The sequence below is a fragment of the Phodopus roborovskii genome, unplaced genomic scaffold, assembly GCF_943737965.1.
Source record: "Phodopus roborovskii unplaced genomic scaffold, PHOROB, whole genome shotgun sequence".
Taxonomy (NCBI): Eukaryota; Metazoa; Chordata; class Mammalia; order Rodentia; family Cricetidae; genus Phodopus; species Phodopus roborovskii.
In genome coordinates this window covers 5571601-5577500 of record NW_026126567.1, presented here as the reverse complement: position 1 = coordinate 5577500, position 5900 = coordinate 5571601, and the positions used below count along the sequence as shown (strand labels likewise).

Here is a 5900-nt window from a genome sequence, read left to right as displayed (position 1 = left end):
ACCTTTCAATGATATGTGATGTTGGGTCTCCCACAAAAACATCAAGGTGCGAGTGGATGGAAATAAGTGGGTCTGGAGACGAGGGAGCATAAAGGGTTAAAGCATCACTCTGGTGGTGTTCCCCTGGGGCTCATAGCTTTGCATTAAATCTAACAGAATAATATCTAAGGCCACTTTCCATTCATAGATGAGGAGGTCGCTCTTTGCAATCTGCACACAGGAGCCCCAAGACATCACAATAAATGCACAGTCGCATGTGAGACCTCCCCTCTCCAAGCCCAGCACTGAGAAATGCTGGCAAACATCTGACCAAATGAGAGAGGAATCAGAAAGACAGGAAGCCACCCTGTCAGGGAGAAGGGAGGAGCTTGAGACTTGGGGGGGCATGCTCATCATGCTGTGGCCCCCCATGCAGACTAGTTCTGAGAAAGAATCCATCCGAGTAAACGTAAAGGATGTGAGATCTCCTTCACACAGAGGCCCCAGGTGACTGTCAGCCGCACACTACAGCTTCTTGTTTTGCCTAGAGTGAAACTGAGACCCAGGACCCAGAATAGCTTGGGTGCCACATTGCAAAGCAATGAAGCCCTGGCACGAGACTCAGAAGCAGGCTCTCACCGGGGTCACGTCTGGGTTCTTCTGACCAAATTAGAACAGACAAGCAAGCTCTGCAGTTCTTGCTCCAGTGTTGGGGAATGCAGTTTCCATGTGGGTCATGCAACCGATCACAAGGACCTGAGAGTCTGATTCTGGGTTTCTCTGACCAGGCCTGCTCTCCGTGCACAAAGCAGTCACTGGGAAGTACTTCTAGAAGTCTCCCTGGATAGTGGTCTCAATTCCCAGTTTTCAGTAACTTACAATCAGCTCAAGTCCAAAAAAATATTACATAGAAAATTCTAGAACTTTTAAACTCATAGGTTTGAACCAACCTGTTGCTGAATACTGTTATAATTGCTACATTTGTTGCTAGTTAACGGGTTAATCTCTTGCTGTAGCTTAAGTAAAATTTGGACATTGTCACAACACTCCACTGTAGCTAAGGTCTTGGATATCTACCCGGATCTTGGGAAATATCTGTGGATAAGAGACCATTGTACATGCACAAGTGATGGGTGGACTTTACTCTTTTCTTTTTCTGTTTGCTTTTTGGAGACTGGGAAAGGCTTGGGTTGAAAGTTAAGGTTCAGCTTCCACCAAACAATGGCCCTATCCAAATACAACCCCCCCCCTCCAGTCAACAGTACCAGCCAGGTAAATTGATGGGGGGGGAGGTAAGATATCAAAGGCATGCAACCAGAGGTCCTTTCCAGGGGAGAACTGCCCAACACTTGTTTCCAGGGTAGAGTCCTGACAAGACAGGCTTCTTGGTGGAAGAGGTGACGGAGATTCACTTGTCAAAAAGTCATATTGAGGATCTAGGATCCCAAGATATCTATTTTTGTTTTTCTAGACCAATACATGGATAATTTCCCCAAGCCCTGAAGGGGGTGGGTGGGTGGAGAGGGGAATCAAAGAGTCCTGACTTTAGTGACAACCAACTGTTCAGAGGTCCCAACCTGAGAAGTGTAGGCATCCGGGCAGCCTGCACCTGTAGATTAGATCACAGCAGGGTCTACAAATAGCTCAGAGAAAACCAGCTTCTGCTTGCTGTTGCAGGTTTGCAAGCTCAAACCTCCCTGGCCACTTCCAGCAGCACTTCTAGCCGTTTTCCAGCTCCAGGATGTTGCTCCCTGAAGCAAAGCCAGCATGGAGAAGCCCCTGCTAAGCCCAGGCCCTGGCTTTGATGGTCAGTATGATCTCAAAAAAAAAAAGACAGGAAAAGGGAATGTCAGAAAGCACAGGGAAGAAGCCTGCTGTTCGTTCTTTTATTCCTTTAGCCAGCTCCTGTCCACACACATGCACACATACAAGCATATTGTAAGCATATGTTTGCACGGTATACATCTACACGCAGGATTCATTTTGGAGCCTGTAGTAATGACTCCACTTTACAGATTAGGAAACTGAGGCTCCGAGATGCTAAATCACATCTTTACAGCTAAGGTCTCCACCCTACATCCAGTTTTAGGCACACGCGGGAGACCCAGACGATGAATTTTAGCTTTGTTTTTTTCAGCCAATCACGGAAGTTGAGAAAATGACAAGGTTTTGTTGTTTGGGCAGGAAGGGGAAGTGCAGGGAGGATCAGAGGCCCAGCAAGCCCTGAGGCTTTGGTCTTCCTTTCTCAGTTTAGCCCAGCCGTAGTTTCCAAAGAAGCCGGCAGGGGGCAGTGCCTCTCTCTTTTTCAAACTCGGGGACTCTCTGGGCCATCAACCAAGAAGGAAAATCAGGGGACACCGCCCCCGGTTTCCAGAGACACGCACACTGACTTAGCGAGGGAGGTAGTAGGTGCTCAGCGCGCTCCTAGAAGCCGCCGGATGAATTTAAATTTACTAGTAACGGTAAGGTATGAGGGGCGTTCCGACTCCGGCCAGAGCCTTCTGTCCTAGAGGCCTTTGCAACTGCACGCAGTATTATCGCCTACTACGGGCGAGGAGCGGCGGCAGAGATCGCACAGCCTTGTCCCCGGCTCCTGGCAGTTTTCCTGCCCCTCACCTGCTGCAGAAAGGGGCGAGCGCTTTATCTCACCACAAGTCCACGAGGGCGTGGGGACGCGCGACAGCTGTAAGCTGGGAGAGGAGGGGCTCCCCATAAACACAGTGAAATTCTAGCGACTGAGCGAGCTTGTTCCTGTCCTCGGGGTCACTGATGTCTCCTGGGACTCAGCCTCCGAGATGCCATCCCAGCCCCCACTCACCCGCGAACTCCTGGGCGCGCACGTCCTCTCAAGGAGTGCCACCAATTCCTACTGGCCGTAGGAGCTGGCTAGGACCCTTGTGCAAGAGGCTGGAGAAACTCCAGGTTCCAGCAGACAGGGGTGGGGGTAATGGGTCGGGACACCCTTTCCCGAAACGCCGCTGAGTCAAGGCGATGACGCCTTACCTGTACCACGCTGGGGGCAGCGGTCAGCTCGATGCCCATCTCGAGTTCAGCCGCGCTGCCTCCTGCAAGGTCACGCTCAAACACTCACGCGTAGGAAAACAAGCAAGCAAGCAAGCAAACAAACAAAAACCTGCGAGGGCTGAAAGTTGCTTGCTCAAAGGTCGGATTCGGAGCTAACAGTACTCCAACCAAGTCGCCTTGTGCGGTGTCAAAGATTCCCACCCCAGCGCACTTATCAAAGGGGCGGACGGTGTCCTGCGCATGTCACACTACAGAGACACAGACAAGTTGCTAACTTTTGTCACATTATTTCTTGGCAGCTGCGGCGCCTAACCGGGTTGGGGCAGACTCCCAAGTTTCGAGTTGCCACCGCCCGCTCCCTTTGCCCACGCTAATCCACCCTTTTTCCAACGCACCTCATCCAGTTGTCCTGTGCTAAGAGCCAACTTCTCCCGGAGATCCGGCGCAGCGCGGGATTAGAAGTGTCCCGGGGGCCAACAGCCTCCTCCCGGGTCTGTGCCTGCTCACAGCGGATTGGGAGACTCCATCCGGACACTGTCCCACTATCTCTGGGCTAGATAACCAACGGCCTTCAAGCGTCCCCACAGTGTCCCAGCCCAAGACCTCAGCTTCTCTAGAGAGTGTGGGCAAGCAGCGCCTGATGGAGTCTTTTACCCGCGGCCCCGGAGAGGAGCTACTGCGGTGCTGGGTACAATCAATGTCACCGCGGCCGCTCCGGGAATCGCTGCCACAGTCACCATGGGCTCCCCCGCTGAGCTCCGGGGGCTCCTGCGGTAAGCGCCAAAGAGCCTGGAACCTGAGCTGGAGTCTCCGCCCTGACACTCTCCCTGAGACCACCGTGGTGGCCTTGGCTGAGACGGAGATCTCTCTCCTCGTGTCTCCCTCTTCGCGCCTAGGGTCTTCGGCCCCATTTCACTGCCACACCTTCCTAGCCCCTACCCCACCCCTTCTGATCCGGGGTCGGGTCCGGACGGCCACCGCTGCACTCAGAGAACACACGCCGAATTTCCCGAGCCCCAACTCACGAGGCGGCGCCGTCCCTGGGGCACCCGGACAGCGACCAGCTGGGTGCGCACTCACCCAAGCCGGAGACACGCCGGAGTTGCCCGGCTTGGGGTACAGAGGAGGTTCGGAGAGGTATCTAAGGAGATGTGTCCGGAATACTCACCCGGACCAGCGCGCACCTCCGGGTCCTCCTCTACCTCCTCTTCTGTCTCCTCCTCTCTCTTCCCTCCGATCTAGGGCTCTTTGTCTTTGCAAAGTGTCGAAACTGTCTGGCATAGTGGGCTCCGCCGGCCGAGGCTAGCGCCGGGGAAGCGGGAGGCGGGGTGAGGATGGGAGCGGCCTCTGGAACACCTTCCCCCGAGTGTAACGGGAGTCGGAGGCGGGGCGTCCGGTGAGGGGCCGCCTTCGCCCGCCGGCTGGGACCAAGCGGCGACTTGGGCGCGCCCAGCCCCGCGGCCGCCTCCACGGCGCGCAGCCCTCCCCTTCCTCCGCCCAGCGCCCGCCCCTCGGAGTCCCGGCGCCCCTCCGCCCCTCCCGCCGGCCTCGGCTCGGCTTTCCCCTTGCTTGGGGCTTCCTGCAAGCCCCATATATCTCTGCCGAGCCACGTGGACCGCAGCGGGCTGGGTGGAGGCCGGACCGGCCTAAGAGACGCCGGAGGAGGCGGCGCGGGGACTGGATCGCCGCCCCGAGAGAGGGGCTCTGCGGGAACAGCGGGCGAGGCTAGGGAAGAACTCCCCAGAGGCTTAAAGCTCGTGGGGTCAACCCCGGGGACAAGGCGATGGGCGTGCACCGAGAGGACGTGGCTAGCGGTGCCCAGAAGATCCCTAGTCGGGTGTGCGGTGGAGAGAGGTGGTGACCCCCACCCCGCAGAGCCACGGCTTCCTCTAAGGGCGTGGGACTCTAGGTGGGATCTAGGGGGGCTGGGAGAGGGGCAGGGCGGCGTTAGGGATCGCGGCTACTAGAGCTTTGGCGCTACCAGGACTCGGAGCCGCAGAACCCGACTCCGGAGCATCCACATCCCCGCCCTTCTAGCCTGCTCGCCGCGGGTGTTTTCCTAGGGGATGAACAGGCAGCAGCGTGGCCCCCAGCTGGGCTAAGTGGGAACTTGAGTTACCGGTGTTCCCAAGGCAGTTTGAGGCTGGGGGATTTGGTTTGGGTACTAGGCTTGCGGGTTTTCGGTCCCTTTCTGTTTTAATAGGTAAGTGAGGCTGCTGGATAGGCGATTTATCGAGTGCGGGTCATGGACCCTAAATAGTAGGTTTGAAAAAGCATTTTCTGAAATCTTCTGTTGTCAGTTCGTATCCTCTCACTGGGACTATCTCCCCTGGAAACTTTTTAGTGGAACGTTAAGAGGACAGACGGGGTGAGTGCGCAGGAATCTTTCCGTTTTCAGCTGAGGCTTCTGGCGTAAACATTTGCTAGTGGAGAAGGCTAGGGCTGCCCAGCTGCTCACTCATCAGCAGATTGTAATGTTAGGGGAGAATTTGCGGCGCTTTCTCTACCGCTGTTGAGCTTGGGCTCATCGGAGATGTCCTCTGGTTCCTGGGTTTGGTTGGTGCCTTGAAGTCCTCCCTTGCAAATAGCCCTAATCGCGGACTGTTTGCTAGGGGTTGCTGTGCTGAGCAAGAGGACTCAGACATGCAGAGCTCCGGAAACTGTCCTTGACATCTTCTAAGAGCTCAGCCCAAGCCCGCTGCAGGAGGCGGAAGGAGAGGGTTTCAACTGTGCTCCTGACCTGCCTCGATAGGGTGGAGGCATTGTGTAAGACCCGGGGAAGCAGAGTCGATTAGAAGGGAGGAAGGGAGGACCAGCAAAGAGAAAACGAACTACCAGAAAAGGAAAGAAAGGAATCGAGACCCACAAGTTCCACTTGTCAGGGGGTGGGGGAGTGA

At 55.6% G+C, this 5900-nt stretch overlaps 1 protein-coding gene across 1 annotated transcript in view; it reads right to left on the bottom strand.

The window, feature by feature from the left end:
• Positions 1-4469, bottom strand: part of St3gal1 (ST3 beta-galactoside alpha-2,3-sialyltransferase 1) — a 72033-nt gene extending 67564 nt beyond the window's left edge. Inside the window, exon 1 of the mRNA XM_051202492.1 lies at positions 4172-4469. The gene's annotated coding sequence lies outside the window, so the exon portion shown is untranslated. The remainder of the gene's footprint in view (positions 1-4171) is intronic.
• Positions 4470-5900: the final 1431 nt, after the last annotated feature.